This window comes from Trifolium pratense, linkage group LG1 (assembly GCF_020283565.1).
Source record: "Trifolium pratense cultivar HEN17-A07 linkage group LG1, ARS_RC_1.1, whole genome shotgun sequence".
In the NCBI taxonomy this organism is placed as follows: Eukaryota; Viridiplantae; Streptophyta; class Magnoliopsida; order Fabales; family Fabaceae; genus Trifolium; species Trifolium pratense.
Window position 1 is genome coordinate 30181059 of NC_060059.1, and position 13010 is coordinate 30194068.

A 13010-nucleotide genomic window follows, 5' to 3' on the forward strand; every position below is an offset into this window, starting at 1 on the left:
GAAGTGACCATGGTAAGGAGTTTGAAAACTCTAAATTTGCTGATTTTTGTGCTGCTGAAGGAATAATTCATGAATTTTCTTCACCAATTACACCTCAACAAAATGGTGTGGTTGAAAGAAAGAATAGAACCTTACAGGAATCTGCAAGAGTAATGTTGCATGCCAAAAATGTTCCTTACAAGTTCTGGGCTGAAGCCATGAATACAGCATGTTACATTCACAATAGAGTAACATTAAGAAAAGGTACTGCTACAACACTGTATGAATTATGGAAGAATAGGAAGCCTACTGTGAAGTATTTCCATGTGTTTGGGTCAAAATGTTATATTTTGGCAGATAGAGAACCTAGAAGAAAATTAGACCCCAAAAGTGATGAGGGGATATTTTTAGGTTACTCAACCAACAGCAGAGCGTACAGGGTTTTTAACTCCAGAACAAGAACTATGATGGAATCAATTAATGTTGTTGTTGATGACAGTGATACAACAAGTGCAGATCCAGCTGAAGAGACAGATGTCATAACACCTGTCCCAACACCTGATGATGATCAAACTGAACCTGAACCTGATCAACATTCTGAATCTACTACAGAGGTTCCTAGACCAAACAAGGGACCATCTACTAGAACACAGAAGAATCATCCTCTGGAACTTGTCATTGGAAATCCAAATCAAGGAATTGCAACAAGAAGATCAAAAGAAGCAATCTCCAATTCATGTTTCATATCAAAGATTGAACCAAAGAATGTTAAAGAAGCTTTGACTGATGAATACTGGATCAATGCTATGCAGGATGAACTAACTCAGTTCAAAAGAAGTGAGGTATGGGATCTAGTACCTAGACCAGATGGTATAAATGTTATTGGTACAAAGTGGGTGTACAAGAACAAAACTGATGAAAATGGTGATATTACTAGAAATAAAGCCAGACTTGTAGCACAAGGATACACCCAGATAGAAGGAGTAGATTTTGATGAAACTTTTGCTCCAGTTGCTCGCTTGGAGTCCATAAGATTACTCTTGGCTGTGGCATGCATTTTAAAATTCAAGCTATATCAAATGGATGTAAAAAGTGCATTCCTAAATGGCTATCTAAATGAAGAGGTATATGTTGAACAACCAAAAGGGTTTGTAGATCCAAGCTTTCCTAACCATGTTTACAAATTAAAGAAAGCACTCTATGGGTTGAAACAAGCCCCTAGAGCATGGTATGAAAGACTGACTGAATTCCTTGTCAGCCATGGATACAGGAACGGTGGTAATGATAAAACCCTGTTTGTAAGAGAAGAGAAAGGGAAGCTAATGATAGCTCAGATATATGTGGATGATATTGTATTTGGTGGAATGTCGCGACAAATGGTGGAACATTTTGTGCATCAAATGCAATCTGAATTTGAAATGAGTCTTGTAGGTGAGCTAACTTATTTTTTAGGTCTTCAGGTCAAACAAATGGAAGACACCATATTTATCTCTCAAGAAAAATATGCAAGAAACATTGTGAAGAAATTTGGAATGGAAGGTGGTAGCCACAAAAGGACACCTGCACCTACACACTTGAAGCTTACCAAAGATGAGAAAGGGGTTGATGTGGATCAAAGTCTCTATAGAAGTATGATTGGGAGCTTACTATATCTCACAGCTAGCAGGCCTGATATCATGTTTGCAGTTGGTGTTTGTGCTAGATATCAATCTGAACCCAAGATGAGTCATCTGACTCAAGTAAAGAGGATCTTCAAATATGTCAATGGAACATGTGGCTATGGAATTTTATACTCTCATGGTAATGATTCTACCTTAATTGGATATTGTGATGCAGATTGGGCTGGAAGTGCTGATGATAGAAAGAGCACCTCTGGTGCATGTTTCTTCTTGGGAAACAATCTAGTATCTTGGTTTAGTAAGAAGCAGAATAGTGTGTCTCTATCAACAGCTGAAGCTGAATATATAGCAGCTGGGAGTAGTTGCTCTCAATTGTTATGGATGAGACAAATGTTGAAAGAGTATAGTGTGGAGCAAGATGTCATGACACTTTACTGTGACAATCTGAGTGCTATAAACATTTCTAAAAATCCTATTCAACATAGTAGGACTAAGCATATTGATATACGCCATCATTTTATAAGAGAGCTTGTAGAAGAAAAAATTGTTACACTTGAGCACATTGCATCTGAAGAACAGTTGGCAGATATTTTTACAAAGGCTTTAGATGCGACTCAATTTGAAAATTTGAGAGGCAAACTTGGAATTTGCCTTTTTGAAGACAAATAGCAGTTACAGCATGCAATGCGTGTAACTACCTCTCATCACTTTAAGTTACACGCTAATCAAGGAAGTTCTCATTCAACTTCCCACAACCTCCATCAACCACAATCATTATTTTTCATCTATTCTCTCTCTCACGCTCAAAAACTCTCTATCTTCCTCATCAACATTTCTCTGACTTCTCCTCTTCTCAGAAAACTTCAATTCCAAATCATGTCTAACTCTGCCAAATCTTCACCAACAAAGACAGATGCTACTCCATCACTACCAAAGGTGGTAATCGATGCTGTTCCTCTCACCACCATACCTTCCATAAGTCCAACTATGAGGAGAAAATCAGTTGCGAAGAAGGAAAAATCATCACGAACAAGCACAAATCCTTCATCTCCCTCCTCCTCAATTAAGAAAACGAAGAAGAAGAGCAAGAAATCGCGAACTGAATCGAGAAGGTCCTATACAATGTCTGAACTGCATGTTGATCCTCTGCCATCAAGTGATGTTCCTACTCCTGTCGTTGATACTAGAGAGGACGATGTTGACACATCTGGTAAGAATTCACTTAATCAAAACTCTGGTGTTCCAAATTCTGTTGAAAACCTAGGTTTAGAGAAACCTACTGTGACTGATAATTTGGGGAAAAGTGCTCCTAACCCCCCTATTGCTGTTGATACTAATGTTGATGCTACTACTGAGATCAATGTTGATGTTACCACTGAGTCTCACACAAAAACTGGTGCTGAGACACATGTTTTGCCAAGTGCTGCAACACATGGCGCTACGCCAAATGTGGTGCCAGATGTTACCACATCTTTGGCACAAGAACACCTTGTTGACTATTCTGAGTCTGATGAGAGTCCCCCACCTAAGGCTACTGATAAAGAAACTGTTCCTGATAAAGTTGTGAATGAAACTCCTGAGGTTATAATTGTTAATGAAAATGAAACTACTGTTAGTGATAAGGCTGTGCCTACAAATTCTGAGGCTAGTGTGGCTAGAAGGACTAGAAGTAAGGCTGGTAAAGGGGTAGAAACTGCTAACACACCTGTCCAAACACCCAAACCATCTAGGGCTGAAAAAGTTACTGGTAAAAAGCCCCAATATGGACCTCCAAAACCTGTAAGTAAAGTGGTTCCTAGAACTGAGACTAGGAAAAGAAAAGCTCCCCCAACTAGTGATTCTGATTTTGAACCTGAGACAGATGTTGCTGCATCTGGCAGCACATCTAGAAAGAGTGTAGGAAGGAAGAAGGTTCCCCAATCTGTTCCCTATGCTCCATTAGATAATGTCTCATTTCATCTGGAAAACGGGTCTGCAAGGTGGAAGTTTGTGTATCATAGAAGGTTAGCTCTGGAAAGAAATTTGAAAGCTGATATTCTTGAATGTCCTAGTGTTGTAGAAGCTCTTGAGTATGCAGGTCTGATGAAAACTGTGGTTGGTTTGGACAAGTGCTTTGACAGACTTGTTAAGGAATTTTTGATTAATGTTGCTGAAAACTGTAATGATCCAAGAAGTCCTGAATATAGGCAAGTTTTTGTACGTGGAAAGTGTGTGAAATTCTCACCTATTGTGATTAATCAATATCTGCAAAGAAGTTCTGATGAAGTGGCTCCTCTAAAAGCCACAGATAATGAGGTTTGCAAAGTCCTCACTGGTGGAAGAATTAAAGTATGGCCAAGCAAGGCTAAGTTGTCTGCAACTTCCCTCTCTCCATTTTATGCTGTTTTAAATAGGATTGCTGCCCATAATTGGGTGCCTACAACTGATGCGATAACTCTGCAAGTGCACAGGTATATCGTGTAGTTATAAAAGATTATCGATCCCACAGGGACTATTTGTTAATATTTCGCTTATGTTTTTAATATATCGTAAGGTTAAGGCTAGATATTAATTAAAGAAGGTGTTTTAGATAATTAATTAAACTGTATTAAATAAAATATTATTAAACTAACCGGAATGTGAATTAAGTTGCTTCAATGGATTCGGTGATTAAACTGCGTTTTGAAATAATGTTACTTTTTAATAAACTGAAACTGATTAAAAGATACGCGTCTCACACTCTCGCGCTATTGAGTAATATCGTATAGATATAAAATAAATGTTTCACTTTCGCTCTCGCACTTACTTATAAAAATACTTTTTGAAAATCAATTCAATTTAATTAAAAAGATCTAGTTTTCTCAAAACAATATTAGTTTAAAAATATAGTCTCACGCCGTCGCGCTATTGAACTGATACTATATTATATAAATGAATGCTTCACTCTCGCTCTCACATCTATTTATAAAATATTTTTTGAAAACTAATATAGTTTAATTAACTTTAAAGAGCTGTCGCGGTGTTTAAAATTAATGTTCAGTTTTTACTATATGGTATAAATCTCACACTGTCGCGCTATTAATTTATACCTTAGTTAATTTTCACTCTCGTGCAAAATCTTTAATTTAATTATTAAAAACTGATACAGAAAACTAGTTTAAAAGTTGAGTATACAAATTAATTACCGAAACCAAATTAGCTTCCAATTTCACATTCCAGTTTCAATAAATTAGCTAGACATAGTTGCTGGTAACAACATAATAATTAAATAAATAAACATAACATAAATAAAGCAACGATAGGTACTGAAAGATGTAAAACTTAAACAAACAGTGACTGAATTAAAAGAACAGTGAACAAATTATAACAAATAAATAAAATAAATAGAACAAGAGATTAGAACCTTAATAAACTGGAATTGAAAACAATGTCACCGGAACAAGCTTGAATGCTAAACTGCTAAACTGAATGGAAAACAGGAAAGTAAAATATTTTCTATCTGCTCTTAAATTCTAATAATGAAGCGTATCCTTTAAAGTGAGAGATGGATCTCTATTTATAGGCTGAGGAGATATTTTTCCTGTTAATCCGTTGATGCGTTGCTGCGTGCTATTCTGAAGGAAGTGGATGAGGTGGCGGGTGCCAGATAGTGTATGGCGCACAGGTGCTCTATTAATTAGCAAATGTGGTGGGTGTCACATAGTGCATGTGATTCTTGTGTTGCTATTAAATAGCAAATGTGTGGGTGGAGGTATGACGTGCGCCATACACTTCTTGTGATTGGGCTTGGTTGTTTGTTTTGGGCTGCACTTGTGTGGCTCATTTAGGCTGCACTTGTGCGGCCTTCACCTCCTTTTTTACTTTCTGATTAGATCCAATTCTTTATTAGCATTTATTTTGTAACTTATAAATTATTTGGTAGCTTCCGGACATTCCTGAAATACATAAAAATAATAGTAATATTACTACGAAAAATGCAAAGAAATAGTAAAATACTAACCTAATTTTATTAAATAAATAGTGCATTTTTCGGTGTTATCAAACTCCCCTAAACTTGAACCATTGCTTGTCCTCAAGCAATTTAGCTTGCATATGGAAAATATTTAAAATACTAAGCAATTCATAAATGTAGACTTAGAAAAACAATACCACAAATACTCATACGTGGTTAGAAATTCAAATCAGCTAAGACTAATTAATTAGGTGCTTATTCAATCAAGAAGGGTATTTCAACGACACACAAAGTTCTCCCTCTTATACATACCGAATTCGGATCATGTCGTTGTACTAAAATCTAGATCTTCTCCTTTGTTTAATCCTTTTTCATTCTAGACAGTCACATTAAGACCCTTTATCTATGTCACACACATGGTAAGAAAGTCGGTTAGCGATTTTATTCATCTTTTTCAACTCGCAATTTAGCTTGATGATATGCAAATTTTGTATTGCTTTCATAAGCAAATATTCATATATATATTTTTTCAAGGTTTAACCGTATTACCACAGTATGACCTTTAATTTACGTTGATGATCCGCTTATATTCATCGACAAACTTACTTAATGTGTGACTATAAATGGTGTCCGACTGGTAAATAAACTACTAAAGGAATCCACAAATTTAAATTAGGAGATTTTGGCACAATGGGTATTCAAATTGATATCTATACTAGGGAGACTTATGGGTGTTGGAAAAATACCGATTTTGTTGTAAAATTCCCTAATTTTCTTAACTTAGCCTCTCGTCCTTTCTTAACCTATATACTTTCAAAGTGAATAATTGTCCTAAATCTTTAGAAAAAATTTTAAATTGGCTCAAGAAAAGGAAAAATTTAGAAAAACCAAAGAAAACACTATAGATTTAATTTTTTTATTATGCGAAAAGGGAAATAAACTAATGGAAATTGAAATGACTGAAAATAAATAAAAGCAGTGAAATGCTCCCCTAAACTTAAATCCAACAGTGTCCTCACTGGTGCGACTCAAGAGTAGAGTTGGAGTGCAAAACCTGGAGATTTACGCCTATAATGCACTGATGGGTGTTAAGCGATCGATCTCTTTATTTTCTGCAAATTCAAATGAAAACATTAAAATAAAAACTCGTGGGTTGCCTCCCACGCAGCGCTTTGTTTAAAGTCGGTTAGCTCGACTTTGCATGATCCTTAAATCAAGAGGGCGCCTCTTTCAGACTGACATCCTTTACACTGTACTCAACATCCTTAGAGATCCATTTGAACACATCAAACCATCTCATAGGTTCTTTCCCTTTTGCTTTCTTTCTAGTGAGAGGAGGTGAAGGTCTCTTCTTTACCGTGTGAATCTTCCCATATGCCAGCATTTGGCATGCTTTAAAAATCTGGTCGTGAGTATCGGGAAATCCACCTAGCACAGTCTCATAATCCTCACCCTTCTTTTGTTTTATATCCTGGAAGATATCATTTACTGGGCGGGGTTTGAGGATGTCGGGAGGGACTTGTTCAGAGGTGGTTTTATCGATATGTCCTTCAACTATGTCGAGTCTACAACAAGAGTTCTTAAAGGTGGGGCCTTTCATGAATTGAGACAGTATGAATTCGATTTTCTCATCCCCAACCTCAAAGGTAAGCTTCCCTTTCTTTACATTTATTATAGCGCCCGCAGTAGCTAAGAAAGGTCTACCTAACAGAATTGGAATATCAATGTCTTCCCTAATGTCCATGATCACAAAATCAGTAGGGATAAACAGTTGGCCGATCCTTACTGGAACATTTTCCAGTATTCCTAATGGGTATTTGATAGATCTGTCAGCCAACTGTAAGGACATCTTAGTAGGTTTAAACTCTCCAAGTCCGAGCCTCTTGCAGATAGATAGAGGCATCAAACTTACACTTGCTCCTAAATCACAAAGGGCTTTATCTATGACATATCTACCAACAACGCAAGGAATAGAAAAGTTTCCTGGGTCCTCGAGTTTTGGGGCTAGCTTGTTTTCACTGATCGCATTGCATTCAACTTGCCCAATGTCTTCAATCTTTCGCTTGTTTGAAAGAATTTCTTTTAAGAATTTGGCATAGGAAGGTATTTGGGTTATAGCCTCAATGAAGGGTATGTCAATATGAAGCCTTTTGAGCATCTCGATAAATTTCTCAAACTGCCCTGGATTCTTAGATTTGGCAAGTCTTTGAGGATATGGGATAGGAGGTTTGTAAGGAGGAGGGGGTACATATGGTTTTTCTTGATCATTCTCAATCACCTCTTTGGCCTGCGATGTTTGTCCATCCTCCACTGCTATCGGTTCTCTCTCAGTGTCCTTGTCAGTTACACTCTTTGAGTCTTTCTCTACAATTTTCCCTAAGTCTCTCGCTCTAACCCTTTTAGCAACGGGATCTTCTAACTCTGTTCCGCTTCGCAGCGTTATAGCATTAACGTGGCCCTTGAGATTTGGTTGCGGTTGGCCGAGTAGTGTTCCGGCTGGGGCAGCTGTAGCTGCCTGTTGTTGAGCTACTTGAGAAATCTGAGTTTCTAACATCTTATTATGAGTGGAAATGGAATCGATTTTGTTAGCTAATTGCTTAATCAACTCATTAGTGTGAATATTTTGGTTCATGAATTCCTTATTTTGTTGAGTCTGAGCTAGGACAAAATTCTCCATCATAAGTTCAAAGTTTGACTTTTGAGGGGCAACGGGAGCAACAGGGGCTCCTATTTGGTTTTGGAAGCCTGGTGGAGTACTAGGCGCAAATAAAGCATTATTATTCTTATAGGAGAGGCTTGGATGATTTTTCCACCCAGGGTTGTATGTGTTGGAGAATGGGTTTCCTTGCACATATTTTGCTTGGTCGAGTCCGGCCAGTAATTGACATTCAGAGGTTATGTGTCCAGGAACTCCACATAATTCGCAGTTCGGTTGTACTGCGGCTATGGTAGCAGTGGGAGATAAAGTTAAACGCTCTATCTTTTGAGAAAGGGCTTCTATTTTGGCATTGACATGGTCTATGCCGCTTACTTCGTACATACCGCCTTTCGTTTGGGATTTTTCTATGGCAGCGCGTTCGCTTCCCCATTGATAATGGTTTTGGGCCATGTTTTCTATAAGCTGGGTGGCTTCTTGGTAAGGTTTATCCATCAGTGCTCCACCAGCGGCCGCATCTATGGTGAGTCTAGTGTTATATAGCAGCCCATTGTAGAAGGTATGGATAATAAGCCATTGTTCTAAACCGTGGTGTGGACAGAGTCTCATCATATCCTTGTATCTTTCCCAAGCTTCGAAGAGTGATTCTCCATCTTTTTGCCTAAATCCGTTGATTTGGGCTCTTAACATAGCTGTCTTGCTTGGCGGGAAATATCTGGCCAAGAATTGCTTCTTCAATTCGTTCCATGTAGTGATGGAGTTTGTAGGTAAAGCTTGAAGCCAAGCTCTAGCTCTGTCTCTTAAAGAGAACGGGAAAAGACGGAGTCGTATTGCTTCGGGTTCGACACCATTGGCTTTTATCGTGTCTGCGTACTGCACAAACACTGAGAGGTGGAGGTTCGGATCCTCCGTGGGCGAACCAGAGAATTGGTTTTGTTGCACGATTTGCAACAGCGCGGGTTTCAATTCGAAGTTCCTTGCTTCGATGTTAGGGGGCGCGATACTCGAATGAGGTTCCTCTTCGGAGGGAACGGCATAGTCCTTGAGAGGACGTTCGCGTTGAGCCATCGGTATGAGGTTAAATTGTTTTTGAAATTCGCGGATTCGGCGTTGTAAATGAATATAACGCTCTATTTCTGGGATAGGTTGTTCTAATGATTCCTCGGAGGTACGAGTACTGGGCATACAACCTAAATAAAAGGGTTGCCTTAATCGTTACAAATTAAAAACTAAGTAGCGAAAATTGACTAAATTAGTCCCCGGCAACGGCGCCAAAAACTTGATGCGATAACTCTGCAAGTGCACAGGTATATCGTGTAGTTATAAAAGATTATCGATCCCACAGGGACTATTTGTTAATATTTCGCTTATGTTTTTAATATATCGTAAGGTTAAGGCTAGATATTAATTAAAGAAGGTGTTTTAGATAATTAATTAAACTGTATTAAATAAAATATTATTAAACTAACCGGAATGTGAATTAAGTTGCTTCAATGGATTCGGTGATTAAACTGCGTTTTGAAATAATGTTACTTTTTAATAAACTGAAACTGATTAAAAGATACGCGTCTCACACTCTCGCGCTATTGAGTAATATCGTATAGATATAAAATAAATGTTTCACTTTCGCTCTCGCACTTACTTATAAAAATACTTTTTGAAAATCAATTCAATTTAATTAAAAAGATCTAGTTTTCTCAAAACAATATTAGTTTAAAAATATAGTCTCACGCCGTCGCGCTATTGAACTGATACTATATTATATAAATGAATGCTTCACTCTCGCTCTCACATCTATTTATAAAATATTTTTTGAAAACTAATATAGTTTAATTAACTTTAAAGAGCTGTCGCGGTGTTTAAAATTAATGTTCAGTTTTTACTATATGGTATAAATCTCACACTGTCGCGCTATTAATTTATACCTTAGTTAATTTTCACTCTCGTGCAAAATCTTTAATTTAATTATTAAAAACTGATACAGAAAACTAGTTTAAAAGTTGAGTATACAAATTAATTACCGAAACCAAATTAGCTTCCAATTTCACATTCCAGTTTCAATAAATTAGCTAGACATAGTTGCTGGTAACAACATAATAATTAAATAAATAAACATAACATAAATAAAGCAACGATAGGTACTGAAAGATGTAAAACTTAAACAAACAGTGACTGAATTAAAAGAACAGTGAACAAATTATAACAAATAAATAAAATAAATAGAACAAGAGATTAGAACCTTAATAAACTGGAATTGAAAACAATGTCACCGGAACAAGCTTGAATGCTAAACTGCTAAACTGAATGGAAAACAGGAAAGTAAAATATTTTCTATCTGCTCTTAAATTCTAATAATGAAGCGTATCCTTTAAAGTGAGAGATGGATCTCTATTTATAGGCTGAGGAGATATTTTTCCTGTTAATCCGTTGATGCGTTGCTGCGTGCTATTCTGAAGGAAGTGGATGAGGTGGCGGGTGCCAGATAGTGTATGGCGCACAGGTGCTCTATTAATTAGCAAATGTGGTGGGTGTCACATAGTGCATGTGATTCTTGTGTTGCTATTAAATAGCAAATGTGTGGGTGGAGGTATGACGTGCGCCATACACTTCTTGTGATTGGGCTTGGTTGTTTGTTTTGGGCTGCACTTGTGTGGCTCATTTAGGCTGCACTTGTGCGGCCTTCACCTCCTTTTTTACTTTCTGATTAGATCCAATTCTTTATTAGCATTTATTTTGTAACTTATAAATTATTTGGTAGCTTCCGGACATTCCTGAAATACATAAAAATAATAGTAATATTACTACGAAAAATGCAAAGAAATAGTAAAATACTAACCTAATTTTATTAAATAAATAGTGCATTTTTCGGTGTTATCAACAACCCACTCAGGAGATGTGGCAAGAGGATTGGGTAGGTTCATCTATGCTGTGGGTACCAAGGCCAATTTTGACTATGGAGCTTATTTCTTTCAAGAAACTTTAAGTCATGCTCTGACATATGCTGTTGAGAAGCCAGTTGCTCTCCCCACTCTGCTATGCAATATCATTCTTGAGCAACACCCAGATATACTAAGAAGTACTGATGTTCCTTGTAAAAGGAAAGGGGTGTTGGTGATTGAGCAGAGGCTGCTGGATGGGACAAATGCTGCAGCAGGTGTTGGCACATCTGTCCAGGGTGGTGTACTTTCAAGGAAGCAGATGATTGCTGATCTTACTGAGACTAGCAGAGCCCTTGAGGCAAGAAAATTGAAAATTGATCGTGTAATTGAGGCACTGAAGGCTGAGGAGGCTGCTGAGACTGTTGAGGGTGAGCCTAATGAACAAGAAGGAGAAGGAACTAGTGACTCTGAGGATGGCTCTGAGGATGTGATGGAGGACTCTGATGAAAGTTCTTCAATATGATTTCTGATGTTTCCTTATATTTGTTTCTGATGAATTTTTGGTGTTTTTCTTTGTTGTTCCTTTTATGGGCAAGGCCCTGGATTTCTAGCACCTGTGTGTGCTCTATGGTCTGTAATAATTGCACCCTGACACTTCTATTTCCTATGCATGATGTTTGTCTAAATTGTGGCTAGAAAGGGGGAGTAGTGTGTGTGTGTGTGTGACAAGTGTGAAGACAGATGTTCTCACATCTGGTGACTGTGATTGTGAAGACAGATGTTCTCACATCTGGTGACTGTGATTGTGTTTTTGTTCGTATGCTCGTATTGAGGGGGAGTGTGAGTAATATGCATGTACTGAGGGGGAGTAGTGAATATTCTTTCTCTATCTGATGTGTGTATGCATGAATTCAGGGGGAGTGCGAGTAATATTATCTCTTGATCGCCTGAATGTATTTGATGACAAATGTTGTGCCAAGTGCTATGGCACCTGACTATTGAGTCCACTATCCACTATGACTGAGAATTTATTTTTCTCAGATGTTTATGGGAATTTATTTTTCCTGATGTTCTTATGTTGAAGAAATGCGCTTTACACTATTAGGAGTTTATTTCTCCTACTTCTAAGCATCTACTATTGGGAGTTTATTTCTCCCTTGTGTTGTTCCATGAGGCTAGTTGTTTTTATTCCGCTGTTGCATTGCCTCTGATGCTACTTACCTCTCTTGGAAGTAGTTTTATTATGTGTTACTTTCTTTCCTAGTTGTGTGATAATGTTGACTTGAAGGAAAGGTAATACTATGTCTCTCTATATACTGGTCTGATATTGTTTTAGCCAAAATTTGCCAAAGGGGGAGATTGTTGGGTTTTTGTATATTGGCTACATTTTGCAAAAACATATTTTAGCCAAGTGTTGAGACAAGTGTGCTGACCCCAAGTGTTGTGACAAATGTTGGGACACTTTGGAACAACACCTGACTCTGTTCCTGCGCGCGCCAGCTAAGGTGTTATTATTTTCTACGCAATCTTTTGAAGATCTGTTTGAAGAATTTGTTCAAGGTATCTTGCAGAAGAAGGCGCACGTGTTTAATGTGATTCAGGAGGCAGCCAAACCCTAGTTTTATTTTCCAAAGGAATTATATTTTTGGAAAATATATTTTTGCGGTTTCAAAAATATAACTATTATGTTCAGAAATATATCACTGCTGCCGCAATTCTAGAAGCCCTAATTTTGTCTTGAAGCCCAAGTCATTCTACTACTATAAATACGAAGGCAAGCATATGGTTTCAAGCATCTAAAATCGTGTTCTTACAAAGCGTGTGTTTTAGGGATTTTAGAGTGTTAATTGTGAGCCTATCTTGTGTCTCATTGATGCAAGCTTAGGACCTGAGTGTTATTGAGTTGTAAGTGTGAACTTCTCCTAAGCTTTGAAGTACGGAGATTG

At 37.5% G+C, this 13010-nt stretch overlaps 1 long non-coding RNA gene and 1 other non-coding gene across 2 annotated transcripts; one reads left to right on the top strand and one right to left on the bottom strand.

Moving 5' to 3' along the window:
- Nucleotides 1-4941: 4941 nt before the first annotated feature.
- LOC123902722 lies at nt 4942-11032 on the bottom strand. Its single transcript, XR_006807712.1, has 2 exons — nt 10425-11032; nt 4942-5512 (listed from the first exon to the last, which is right to left on the bottom strand). It is a non-coding gene; the product is annotated as an uncharacterized LOC123902722 (long non-coding RNA).
- On the top strand, nt 8769-8875 carry LOC123903378. Its single transcript, XR_006807954.1, has one exon. It is a non-coding gene; the product is annotated as a small nucleolar RNA R71 (small nucleolar RNA).
- Nucleotides 11033-13010: the final 1978 nt, after the last annotated feature.